We start from the raw sequence: 14692 nt of genomic DNA, 5'->3' as shown, positions 1-14692 counted from the left end.
ACTGCTCTAGGCATCCCACAATTCTATGCCATACTGAAAACTGGCTGTGACAGAATTTTAAAGTGTCAGAAAGCACTGGAGCTACTCTATGATGTCATGGAGGTCCCTTGAGAAAATGTCATAAAGTGAGTTGCATGTGGTGATAAGAAGCCACTAAAATAAACAGACTTCTCTATAATTACTAAATTTCTCAGAAAAACAATTAGAGTGTTTGAGACATTTTGTATCTGTCTTCCACTGAGTTCAAAGTTTCCGCTCCACCCATTTTCTAAAAAGTGCTAGTTGAAATTGTGCAGCATAACCAAAAGAAAAAAGAATTAGAGGCCCCTTTGGAGTATTTGACAGAAATTTTTGCTGTGATTAATTTTCTTTTAAACAGTTGGGAGCTCTGAAATAAAATGGAATAAGTGGACTTGTTCCATATAAAAAAAAAATCACTTTCAAATTATTTTGCATGATGTAAATTTTTAGTGTTATAATAATTAAACAGCAATCTTGTATTACAGTCAGTCATATATATGGACGTGTTAGATACTGTACGTCTACATTGTATATCATATTATGTTATTCAAACTACACATACATATGTATGTATATATGTGCATGCATGCATGCATACACTTATTATATATAAACTCTCATAATTAATTTACATCTTTCCTCACAAGCCAAGCTTTTAGCACCTAAAATTCCAGGTTAAAAGTAATTCCCATGTCATCAGATTCTTAGGAAAATACTGAAATGGGAACCACTAAGCCTTCACTAGAGCATAGTTTCATGTGAATTAAATATAAAGGAAAAACAATTTTGATAGATTAAATTTGCATTTTTATATTGCAAATTTAAGTTGCAAAACTAAGATGATAGGTTAAAATGGACACCTTGACCACATTAGGGGCAGGCGCAAGAGGGAGAGAGAAACTGAAAGAGGATATTGGAGGACACTGATATCAAGGACACAGTCCACTGACTTCACAAGTTTGCTCCAGTCCTGCCTTCCTGACTGAAGTTCAAGAGGCTCTTTGGGTTAAACCCCAATCAACTGTTCCCTGGTGTAAAGAAATAATGTATTCCTGGAATCTAAGCTACTTTTTAGTAAAAATAATTCCATTCTTATTTATATATATGACCACTCTGGAGAAGCCTGAAGCTTTATTTTAATTTTGAAGGCATAATAGAGGACTAAATTATATTATGTCAAATTGAGTTACATGACAAGCTCTCAATACCTAATGGCTTTGCTATTTTTTTTGCTGCCTCAGCAAAACTTCCTCAGGAACCCTCAGGGACAACTACTGTCTTCTCCTCTACCCTAAAACACTTAGCTTCTATTTCTTTGTACTCAAATAGCATCTTGTTCTATTGTAATCATAGCATATATTTCCATTTAGGTAGATTTTTATTTACAATGGTTTTTCCTCTGCCTTTAGAGAATGCACTTCTAGGAGACAGAGGTGAGATTGCATTTATCAAAGTAGCATCAGAATCCTCTGGCACCAAGTACACACTCAATAAAATGTTGTGGAATGAATAAGCAAAAGGATAAGTGAACGGGTCATTTCACTCTGACTTGTGGAATGCATGGGCTTGTGTAACACCTGACTACAAAGGAGTTTTGCTTATGCTGTCTCAGCAAATATGGTCTTTAAGAGGCATGCTTATAGCACATTATACATCTCCAAGGATACAGAGATGAAAGGGATGGCCATTCTCCTAGGATGCTGGAGAGGAATGGCTGAAAAGCTCTCATTTTATAAATAATCTACCAAATTTAAACCTTGTTCAAATGTTTATAACAGAGAACATGTCTTTAGTGGTTGCAAGAGAGCAATGACCTCTTGCATCTATTAATATTCTGCCAACTTTTGGTTACTAAATTTATCATCAGGGATGAATGTTATTTTCTGCGCCATATAGAATTTTCTGCTAGAATTTAAGCTAAATTTAGAGAAATAACATACAGAATTATGTGTAGGCTTCGCTCATATGTGTATAAAAATAAATACTGTGTGTGTCTGTACTCACGTACTTAATTTGGGGAATTTTAAAAAAATGGATCAGCCTCTCTTATCTTCACTAGGATGTGAGGAGCAGAAGGATAGAAAATATTAAAATGATCTATTGTTTCCTTGGAATGCATTATTAAACTTTAGTTTTTATTAATTTTAGTTTTTATACATTTGTGTTGCTTTTGAAACCAACTTTAAGCAGTGATGAAGTCACCTTCCAGGTGAAGCTAATATAATGTCCCTCCCATGTTGCCACTGAGTATCTAAACTTGTTCAATGTTGGGAATAGAGAACATCTCTTTCCCTTAGAACATTAACACAGCATCAGTTTATGACTCAGATTTTCTGTAGAATTAGGAAGTTAATTAAGAGTCTTGGTTTCATGAGAATGCCCTCGTAACAGTAGTCAGAATAGGATTTACAGTGGCAGAAAGAGATATGGACAAAATCGGGTTATGGAGAAGGTACTTTATTACATATTTTCTATTCCTTTCTAATCTTTTTGGTCTGAAAGCAGCTGCAGATCTCTCTAGGGAGCAGGCAAGGCAGACTGGCAGCTGGTAAGCACCTGTTGAAGTGGCTGGTGTCCATTCTGATTGGACAGGACATCTGTTTCTGATTGGTTGTTGCCCATGCTCTAACAGTCATTAGATATCTTCAATATCACCCCTCAGAATAGGCAACCATGCTATATTCTTGATACTTATACATTTGGTTTGTATAGTAAAGACAGTTATCTTTATCAAAATTTCAACATAGAGGGGAAGGGGTATGAAGCACTTTGAAACAGGTTAGATGTCTAAGTTTTAGAATAGTTTTAAGAAAAATAGAACAGGAAACAATGCAAGTTACTGATTAACAAATTTATCTTAACTAAGGCAGGAAATCCATTCATTACATGACTAACAGGCAAATGGATGCATGCTGTTAATGACTTTAAAAAGTTATGATTCCAACAGGAGATTAATATCCTTATTTAACTATGGATTTTCATTTCTACATCTTTTTTCGTAGATAATATAAGTAAAATTTTATCTGCATCTATATTTACAAAGAGTAAATGAATGGAGTGTAAATTAATGAGGCTTCATCCTATTTTCACTTCCTACTCCTGTCAAAAATATAAAATCAGGAAAAGCAGAGAAGTATTAAGTGCCAGGAGAAAGAGTAGGTATATCTTGGAATAGGGCTGAATCTTCCACAGCTACCTGACATTCGACATCCACTTAAACAACTAAACAGAAAATGGTACTCCACAGCTATAAAAAAAAAAAAAAAAAAAAAGTCAGGCTGTAAAGCTACGCTTAGTGGCTAGACACAGCTGGAAATAATTGAGAAACAGAGTACACAGTGCAAAAGAGTTTAAAAACCACATGGTCTCAGTGATATTTTCATAGTGCTCCAAGCAATTTTCTTCCTCAAGTCAAATGGTTTCAAGACTCTCCAGCTCAAAATTACCTACAAAATATAAATGCCAAAAAAGGTAAACTGCAATGCATTAGGACAAAACAACCAGTAACCCTTGAGGAAATTCCTTGCCGAATTTGTGAATGGGACACTTCGTGGTGCAGACAGCCATTGTGAAGCTTTAATCCAAACTTCACAATGGTGAAGTCCATTGTGGGGCACCATGTGCCCCACACATGGTGAGGTGTCGATGTCCCTCGTCCACCCAGTGAATAGGATAAGTAATGATTCACACAAAATCCTGAGAAACACACTTGAATCACCTGACTCTATTTATTTCTGTGGTGCAGAGTGGGGGTTCCTAGAAAGGGGCCTATGGCAGTGTTCATATAAGTAAATTACTGTTTACTATGAGAGTGCTTCTGCCACAATATGCAAAGTCTTACTCCAGGTGACTTTGTGGGTTAAATGACATGAAAGTCTTAGGACATCTTTCTCAATAAAATGTATAACGAATATCATCATGAATAAGGTAACTATTATGAACAACCTAAACACCAAGGATTCAAAAATTAAAAGTCTTATACCTAATTTGTGTCTCTAATTTTGCTCATAATTGGTATTGATAAGAGATCTTATCTAATGAGATTCTCTAAGGGGAGGATACCACACAATTTTTAGTTTTAAAATGCCTAAAGATGAAATAAGGTTATGTCACATGTCACTCAATGATATGCCATTCTTTCTCTAGCTAATTAAATACATTAGCAACTATTTACTCAGCATACGGCATGGAATGAACTTTTTCTAAGCACCTTACGTGTAAAATTCACTTACACGTTTTAAAAATAATTTATTATTTCCATCTCACAGATAAGAACAGTAAGTTTCAGAGGCAGTAAACAAATAACACATGATCATAAAAGTCACCTTTAGCTGGCCTGTGATGTTAAATTTCCATTCTCTTTCCAAATTCGTGGAAGATAGGTATTTCAGAAAACAGTAAACCTAGTATAGGAGTTAATTATTTCTAAAGTTAAAACAACAAAAACTTTGCCATGTTGCAGTCTGTCATTTGTTTCCATGAAGGGGAAATATAAAATTCCAAATATTTCCCAAATTAAAATATATTCAGGTTTTGATATGATGGAAGCAAGACTGAGATTTGAGACTGGATTCCAAAATCCTGGGAACTGATGATATCGGAGGAAAATATTATGATGCATATAGAAGAAACTAGGACATTTAAAATGTGCCAGATGATGGTGAGTTTTAGAAGTATCACAAGTAATTATATACAGAAACTTTCTTCTGCTAGGCAGTAGCCTAATAAAAAACAATGTTTTAGGCCTCTTTCTAATAGCTCATACACCTATAGATGGTCATAATCTACTTTCTTTAGTTTTCAAAGACAGCTAAGAGAGGTTTCACCTCTTTCTCTGTAATCTTGACACTTTAGATAAAGATGATTTAGACCACAAGTTGGCAAACTATAAATGGGGGCCATATTGGCTGTCTGCCTGTTTTTATAAATAAAGTTTTATTTGAAAACAGCTAGACTCGTTCATATATATGTATTGTCTATGGTGACTTTCATGCTACAACAGCAAAATTGAGTACATGTGACAGAGACTGTCTGGTATAAAAAGCCAAAAATATTTACTGTCTGGCTCTTTACAGAAAGTTTGCCAACCCCAGACCTAGACAATTATAGCATATGTTAAAAAAAAAAAGAAGAAAGAAAGAAAGTCAAGACTATTGATGCCTTTGTAGACAAAGGGAGACAGAGTTAAAATTTCATGCTCCTTTCCAGACAGTAGTCTGGCCCCCATGGCTTGCCATCTGTCATTGTACCATTACGACCATTATTGCAGAGGACATCTATTTGGCCTAACAGCAGTGGTGCCATAGACAGAATTTACAGAAAAAAAAAATAAAAGTTGCCAGAGCCCATTAGTTTGAGACAAGATTTTATTGAATCTTCACCTTATTACAAAATTTCACTTGCCAAACTCAGTGTTTTTAGTAAGAGGTAATTATTTGTGTAGGGTTTTAAACAAATCCCAGTGGAATTCAAATATTTTTAAAGACTATCTTAGATAATATATTTTGTATAGAATCAGTGTTGAGTTAGCTATACCACAAAAATATGTGAAGCTAGGTGGAAATGAAAGAAAAATCACTCGTAGAAACCTATACGTGGTACATGGAAGCATTGTCTTTCACTATTTGAATTGTGGTACCGAAAGTGACATAACATGAGTATTTGGGGTGCTTTTTCCCTAGCTGTGGACACAAATTAGTGCTCTATTGTCTAAGACTTAAAATAGACCAAGGAACTTTAAAAGCAACATTTTAAAAATGGGGATCCGTCCAGCTGTGTTCTGAGCTTGGGCAGCACTGCCATCTGTTCTGTAAAGCACCACGGGGTCTCCACTGCACTCAGAAGTCAGCCACCTCGGAAGCACAGGCACAGCGTCAGCCACCTTGGAAGCACAGGCACAGCGTCAGCCACCTTGGAAGCACAGGCACAAGGTATCAGGGTGTTTTCTAGAAAGGACGTCATCAACATGGTTGACTAGAGGCACCCAGCACTCGCCTCTTCTATAAAGAAAGGAACAACAACCAGGTCACCACATGTGGAACAGTCTAAGGGACAAAACTGGAGTTTAGCAAAGTAACACAGACCTTCTGAGGCCCAGCGACTCAGGATGGCAGCAGAGAGAGGGGAAGCAAGGCATCTGGCTGGGATCAGCTCAGAGCTGGGAAGAATTTCTCATTGCAGGAAAAGGTAAGAGGTGATTTGTTGAAGTACGCATTCTCACTACAAACTCCTGCAATCCTAGCTGCAAGACAGCCCACAGCCGCTGCAGACCCTGAGCCCAGTGGGGGAACTGCCTGGAGACCACATGACTGCATTGATCCAGAGAGGAATCGGTTTTTCCCAACCCCCAGGACTCAGGCTGCCACATAGCATGTCACAATTTTGAGAATGAAGCTACCATCAGACTGCATTCTGCCCTGGGACTCAATAGCCTCTGCATCTCCACACTCCTGGGACCCTAGGGACATCCCACCACACAAAGGGCTAAAATTTTACAACACCAGCTGAACTCACCTGTGCAGCCATGTCCCCTTTCTTGTGCCCACACAGCACATTGCATTTTGGGCACAAGCAGCCTCACACAGCAGGTATTTTGCCCCTAGGCCAGAGGCAGTTCATGTGCATGCTCCTCTTAACCTGAAAGCTGCCTGCCCAGGCCTGGTCACCAATGCTGAGAATTTCACTTCCTCTAGCAGTAAGGCTTGCTGGCACTCTCCAGGGGCCATCAGACTGGCCTGCCTGGACCCAGGTCACCCCTGTTCACCCCAGAACAAAAACCCCTCACACTCATGTGTGCCCCACAGTGTCCCAAAGACTGGCATACCCAGAGCATACCACCACTGTTAGTGATCTTGACACCTTCAGTGCTGAAGCAGCTGTGTGTCCATGTGTAGGCTTCAGGGCTCCAAGGTCTAGCCAAATAAGGCCTGCTGCCACCAACATTTCCACCCTTTCTAGTAATGGAGCTTCCATGCACCTGTGGCACTCCTTCCCTAACCCCCAACAAAGCCTCACCACAGCCTCTTCAAACAGCTGCAGCCTCGGCCACTGAGGCACTAGCAGACACTGCCAACATTGATTACAGATGAAGAAATCATAAGGAAACTACACACTACATCCACCCAGAACCAAACCCAAAGCACTCTACCCAGCAGATGCTATAGGACATGTCTATAGGAGAAAGTCTTCCCTTAAAGAGCTACTCCATAAAATTGGAAGAAGTGACGATTCCATAAACTACACAAATATCAATGTAGGAATATACAAGGAACTCAACGCAACAGAAAACAATAACAAAAATCTGATTAAAAGATAGACAAAGGATCTGAATAGACTTTTCTCGAAAGAAGACATGCAATGGCCAAAAAGTATGTGAGAAATGTTCAACATCATTCATCATCAGGGAAATGAAAATCAAAACCACAACAAGATATCAACTCACCCCAGTTAAAATAAATATTATGACTATTATCAAAAAGAAAAAAAATGACAGATGCTGGCAAGGATGCAGAGAAAAGGGAACTCTTAAATGCTGTTCTTGAGAGTGTAAATTATTACAGCCATTATAACGAACGGTATGGAAGTTCCTCAAAAACTAAAAATAGAACCACTTGGTATTCGTCCAAAGGAGCTAAAATCACTGTATCACTAGGTATTTATCCAAAAGAATGGAAGTCAGTATACCAAAGAGCACCGCCATGTTTATTGCAGTACTATTCACAATAGCCAAAATACAGAATCAACCTAAGTGTCCATCAACAGATGCATGAAGAAAATGTAGTATGTATGCACAATGCATTACTATTTAGCTATAAAAACGAATGAAATCCTGTCATTTTCAGCAACATAAATGAGCCTGGGGGACTTTATTTTAAGGAAAATAAGTCAGACACAGAAAGATAAATACCACATGTTATCACTCCTATGTAGGAGGTATAAAAGTTGATCTCATAGAAGTAGAGAGTAAACTGTGGCTATTAGGGGCTTGGAAGTGCACAGGAGAGAGGAGGACAGAGATTGGTTAAGAGATACAGAATTACATCTAGATGGGAGGAGTAAGTTCTAATGTTCTATAGCACCATAGGGTGAATATAGTTAACAATAATTTATTGTTTGGTTTCAAATAGCTAGAAGAAAGAATTTTGAATTCTCCAAACACAAATAAATGATATTTAAGGTGACAGGTATACTAACTACCCTGATTTGGTTATTTTACATTACATATATGTATCAAAATAGCACTCTGTACCCCATAAATATATATATATAAGTTATACATTAATTAAAAATAAAATTTAGAAAACATAAAATGAATGTTCCAGAATCCCATGGACTCTTGCTACTCCATACCACTATGTAGCTTAATGTTCAAATACTTTAGCTACTAAAGAGCTAAGAAAATTCTTGAGGAATGATACAGTTATATTGGCACTTTGCTGTATAGCCATTTCTGTTACTACAAATGTTAAAACTTTGTATGGTTCAAATCATATTTCCCGAAGTATAAATATTTGATATAATGTGGCGTGGTCTATTAAAACATTGCCAGCCCTGTCTGTAATAGAGGTTAAAGAGGTTAAAGCAGACCCTGTATCATGTCTATAAAATAATGAGTTAACATATCTAAGCATAATTGCCTTCCACTGTGTAATCACTGTCTTTATATAACTTATGTACCCCAAGTTTGACTTTTTTTAAAAAACAAGGAAACACTACTGAGAGGTGTTGAGTACATTGCATCATTCAGGGCATTATGCTGAAAAATAAATTTACTTTTAGGTTGTCTGCTGTAATTAATAATCATTTCCTTCACATATTTAGGCAAAAAAACTGTTCAAGCATCAATAAGATATATAATTCTATGCTGTGCAAATAGGTGCAACCTATATTCTTTAAATCTAGTTTATACCAACATGAAATTGATTTTTTAAGTTTTTTTCTGATGATAATAAATTTACCACATATAAGGCTGTCAAAGCATAAAGGTTAATGAATATAAAAATACACATTCTGATAAATGTTTGTATTCAAGTATGATGCTTTCATTAATTCTTACATTTTAATTAAATAGTATTGTGGGACAGAGAATAGAGCAGGTGATTCTATTAACAGTTTGGGTCTTTGAAGACACACTTGCAGATCAAGCAAAAAATTAGGAATCTTTGCCTGAACGAACACGACTTAAAAATCTGTCAGTTTTCCAGAAACAAATACGATGAGTTTTGGTTAGATGTTTCACTGACCACCCAGACCAAAGGCATTTATACAAATCTGAGATACACCCATCCATTAAAAGGCCACAAAACAAAATGCCAACTAGCACATCCCAGTTAGCGTGGATACAGCCGTGTCCTAGAAATTATTAAATGAATCATCTATTCCTGCTTTTGTGAATGAGCTATTCTATGTCTCAGTTGCTCCTATTCTTAAAATAGAGACAAGCTGGTTCTTGGGCTGGTTATGGATTCTATTCTCTGCCCTTTTTTCCTTCTGCACCTGGGGACTAAGCTCGCAGTGTTGTCTTACCTGGGCTTCTTGGTGCTTGAGCTTCCCCATGGTTTTGATGAAGGGAAGCACTGAGAGGAGAAAAGAAAGCAGGAGAGAAGGGTTCTGTGTCCCCAGTATGTCACCAACGGGCTGCAGTATTGGCAGTATCTATGTCCCTCTACCTATGGCCACAGCTCCTAAAGGGCAGCCCCTCTGCCATGGCTACAGCTCTCACTTGGAGCAAGTAATGCCTTTCTCTTGCTTTGCCCTTTTGCTCAGGGATGCTGTGTTAGTCAGGATTCTCTAGAAGGACAGAACTAATAGGATGGAGCTATATATATATATATGAGTTTATTAAAGAGTATTAACTCACACGATCACAAGGTCCCACAATAGGCTGTTTGCAAGCTGAGGAGCAAGGAAGCCACTCCCAAAGCTGAAGAACTTGGAGTCTGATGTTTGAGGGCAGGAAGCATCCAGCATGGCAGAAAGTTGTAGGCTGGGAGGCTAAGCCAGTCTAGTCTTTTCACCTTCTTCTGCCTACTTTATATTCTAGCCTCTCTGGCAGTTGATTAGATGGTGCCCACCCAGATTAAGAGTGGGTCTGCCTTTCCAAGCCTACTGACTCAAATGTTATTCTCCTTTGGGGACACCCTCACGGACACACCCACGATCAATACTTTGCATCCTTCAATCTAATCAAGTTGACACTCAGTATTAACCATCACGGATGCCTAAGTGGTGTTCATCCACGGCCATTTCACCATCCTTGGTGGCTCCTTTCACTCTACCCACACCTCTAAAAACAGATGCCTGCTCTTAATCAGTTCTGGTTATTATTACATGGTATCATAGACTAGGTGACTTAGAAATTTATTTCTTGCGGTTCTGGAGGCTGGAAGTTCAAAATCAGGGTGACGGCAAGGTCAGATTTTGGTGAGGGCCCTCTTCCGGTGTGCAGACTGCCAATTCTCCTTGCATCTTCACATGGAGAAAAGAAGCTGAGAAAGCTCTCTGAGGTCCCTTTTATAAGGGTACGAATCTCATTCATGAGGGCTCCACCTCCGTAGCACGCTTCTTTAATCTCTTGTCACTTAACCCTTTTGAGCTCATCATCACTTCCTTCAGAAATCTGCCTAAAAGGGTTATTACCCCCTCACGATCTATTACTACAGATATGCAAATATCCACACAACTAATTTGCCTTTGGCAGTTTTTCATTGAGGATTAAATTTAAAACAAATAAAGAGATGTGGCCTGGTGCGGTGGCTCATGCCTGTAATCCCAGCACTTTGGGAGGCGGAGGCAGGTGAATCACTTGAGGTCAGGAGCTTGAGACCAGCTTGGGCAACCTGGTGAAACCCTATCTCTACTAAAAATGCAAAAATTAGCCGGGTGTGGTCACGCGTGCTTGTAATCCCATCTACTCAGGAGGCTGAGGCAGGAGAATCACTTGAACCTGGGAGGTGGAGGTTGCAGTGAGCCAAGATGGTGCCATTGCACTCCAGCCTAGGCAACAGAGCAGGACTCCATTTCAAATAAATAAGTAAATATATAAATAAAAGAGATGTTGTAGCTTCATGCTTAGAAGGAACTTAGTTATAATGAAAGCAGTGTGTTGATGGGACTACTGTGTGTGACATTATTTCGGGATGATGGACAGCGTAGGTTCTACTTCTTAAGTTTTGAAGTCTGCCACTCAGGATTTTGGCTTCTCAGTTATTCTAATAAAGCTATTAAAAAGTGAAAGGTCACAAAAGTCAGTAGCAAAGCACTACCTGTATGCAGAAATGAAAAGGGAGAATTGATGTTTATTGAGTTTGTTTCAAATGATAACCAGTGTATCAGTCATTGAGAAGTGTTATTTTATATAATTTTGTATTTTTTCACAAGCTTATCAAGTATTTATTAATGAACCCATATTACAAATGAGCAAGTTGAATCTTGAAAAAATTAAACCACTGATAGCTGATGCCCATCAGAGGTAATGCCGTCTGGTTCCCTTTGCCATGGGCTAGTATCTACTTAGTTTGCTGCAGCCTCTGGTAATCAGACTATATGCCATGTCCTCAATCCTCGAAGCTTGGAAATCTTAGCTATGAGGTTCTCTTGGCCGTATTCCCCTAGGTCTCCATTATTGCATTCACAATGGGCTATAAACTTCTTTCTAGAGTAGATCTCTTCATAAACATGCTAGGATGCAAAGCTGTGGGTTCCTCTGTTCTTAATCACAGAATTTCAATATGACTCCCAGCCCAAGGAGGCCGAGGGTAGTGGGACACTTTTCAGAGAATGATTGCAGAGAAAACAAGCATATCTTCCTAGATTCTCCTCAACTCGGTCAGAGTTTTCATTTGGAGGAAACATTGTCACGTATTTTTCTATGTAAGAACATTGCTAGCTTTTGCTCTTGATTTGTATAGAAAAGTTAAAAGATTTTTTTTCTCTCTCTCAGGATCAATACTCTTGAAAGTCAACAGCATCTTTAGCTTATTGACACTGCTAATATTATATGATATTGTTTGAAATGTAAAACTTAGCAAGCATTTCTTCATTCTAGGAAGCATTTGACTCTTATTTTGAAGCTATTAAAGCCATCATATTAGTGAATCACAAACAGCTAAGGACCACTAAAAATTACCTGGAAGAAATGCATTATGTGTTGTTTCAAAATATCCTCTCTATACCTACACAAGTCTGTGACCATGTCTATATCTACTTCACATATGTCTATATTTCTTTGGTATCATATCCATGTGTGCATAAATCATATCTATGTATCTATAAAATGCAGAGCTAGTGAATGGATTGCAAATTTATTGAGAAGAGCAGTACAATAATAAATTTTCTGGTGGAAATACACCAAATACGATTACCTCAGAATTTTCAGCTTCCAAAGACCCTGAGAGCATCATATGGTAGTAATGCTTGTCAATGTTGCAAATGATACAGATTTTCAGATGATGGCCATATAAACCAGTTTCATTAAAAGTTAAATTGATTTGCTAGTTTTTTCATAAAATTAACCGTTCTATTCACAGTAAGATATTAAAACAAAACACTATTTTAGATATTTTGCCAGCTAGAAGTACAATTTCAATGTGATTTGAGCTATTAAAAACCAAAAGAATTGTGATGCATAAAAACCAATGGTGAAACGGTCGATAGTTTTGTAGCATAACATTTGTCATTATCGTAAGATTATATAAAATCTTAGTGTATGTTTTGTTCTTATTACATTAGTCACTCATCCCATTGCTAAAAGTAAAATGGTTACAAATGGGCTTCATCAAATATACCTCCTATTATCTTCAGTCTCTACCTTTACAAAGGCTGATTTAACCGATCAATTTGTAATTTTTACATTATTAAGAACATATTGTCTTCATACCGTTGAGAAAAGCATCTGTATATCATGTTCTCATTCCAGAAACATTGCCTCTGGCCAAAGCTTTCTTCTTAACAACATAAAAAGTAAAAAATGCAGAAAACAGCTAGTCCCAGAAAATTTGGTTTAAATGTCTAGCATTCCTTTAATAGAAATTGTAGGTAGAATTTCATCTGTGTTAGTCAGGGTTTTAGAATAGCAGGTAGTATGTGGATAACTGTCAGATTTTCTATGAGTAATTCAATTGATGTGGAATAAATTTGGTTATGTTTTCGTCTGCTTGGTATTTCAAGGTTTTTCATTTTTTCCATTGTGGAGATGGGCCCAAATCTAAAAATCATTTGTTGTGGCAGTTTTCCCCCATTGATGAACTAACCCCTATGTCTTCCTCATGTCCTGCTTTAAAAACCTACCATAGATTATGGTTATACATGATGAATGCATTCATGTTTTCTTCCTCCCAAAACTCCACAAATAACAGTAAATGAATAAAAAAGACATGAATCCAAGTGGCCAGCCTACAAGATGGTTTCCAATGATCTCTACCTCCTGGTATTCACAACCTGTATATTTCCCCCACATTGTACAAGATTCATAATAATCTACTCTGACCCATATATGGCAGAAGTGATGGTATATCACTTCTGATATTGGGTTATAAAAGAATATGGGTTCCATCTCGTTCTCTCCCTCTCTCCCTCACTCTCTCTGTCAAGGTGGTCAAGGTGGCTAATAAATACCTACAAATGAAAACTCAGATAAATAGTTTATTGATACCCAATAATGTTTTTCTTTTTTTTCAAAATGCTGAATATCCTATTTATAGTAAATTACCTCTTTCCTTGCTCAATTACATTTAATTATTATTTATAGTTTCATTTTCTTTTAAATTATTTTTCTGATTTAGTCCATATACCACTTTTCTTTAAAACGTAAGCAGGCACTGGTTGTTTTCTGGTTTTGCCACCCATGTGTTGAACACAACTGTTCAGGGTCTAGCCATATTTGCTAAGGTCTAGTTTTTCATCAGCCAAGTGGTCAGAGTTATTTTCATATTGGGGAAAATGTTAGAATATACAACATGTGATGTAAAACATCCCTTCCACTCACTTATTTATCTATTTTTTCTTCCCTAAAGTATAGTACATGCCTAATGCCATCTCACATGTATTAATTTAATGAAATGCCTCTTTATAAGAATTTCTTGCTAATGATAGGATTTGAGTTGTGGCAGGCAATATTTAGGATATTTATTTTTAAACAGGGGTGTTGTGTGTATTTATGGGCAAATGATCCCATTTCCCTTACAGAGTCAAGGACATTTTTAAAGGTTATTTTCTTGTAAGTAAAAGCTTCTTCCTGAGTGTAGAGCCATTAAAAGTGAATCTAATTTCAACTCACATTTAATGTATCAAATATTTGCATTCATAATAATCTACTTTGTTTAACCAAAGGCTGGTAGTGTGGTTGGAATTCTATAAGCTGTGCATAGGGTGAAGAAAAAATATTTACAAAAATCATTTGATGTGTTTTTATTAAAATAAAGTTTAGTCATTTAAAAAGCTAGAGCAGTAGTTTATTAACATAGTATAAGGACCAGTGACAGTGACAAAGTGTATATTCCTGCCTTGTCTCTAAGGAAAGCACAATTAATCCTTCAGAAGAGATTTATTAACCCAGATGATGATTTCACAATGTGGATTCCACCTGATGTACCTTTGAGTTAATATGTGTTGAATTCTGACCTTGGAGACACTACCTCATAAGGAGTAGACCAACTGTGTGTAAGTGACAAAA

At 37.3% G+C, this 14692-nt stretch overlaps 1 long non-coding RNA gene across 3 annotated transcripts in view; it reads right to left on the bottom strand.

Annotated features, from left to right (window-relative positions):
* Positions 1-4489: 4489 nt before the first annotated feature.
* LOC109026875 (uncharacterized) overlaps positions 4490-14692 on the bottom strand; it is a 666434-nt gene continuing 656231 nt past the window's right edge. For 2 of the 3 annotated variants that reach the window (XR_010133725.1, XR_010133726.1), the window contains one exon: positions 5379-6020. This is a non-coding gene — a long non-coding RNA (uncharacterized lncRNA). Of the gene's footprint in view, positions 6021-14692 lie in introns of all 3 variants that reach the window. The other variant, XR_010133723.1, reaches the window with a different exon arrangement.

The sequence above is a fragment of the Gorilla gorilla genome, chromosome 4 (genome assembly GCF_029281585.2).
Source record: "Gorilla gorilla gorilla isolate KB3781 chromosome 4, NHGRI_mGorGor1-v2.1_pri, whole genome shotgun sequence".
NCBI classification, from domain to species: Eukaryota; Metazoa; Chordata; class Mammalia; order Primates; family Hominidae; genus Gorilla; species Gorilla gorilla.
The sequence above is the reverse complement of the archived record's forward strand: the minus strand, read 5'-3'. Positions and strand labels throughout refer to the sequence as shown.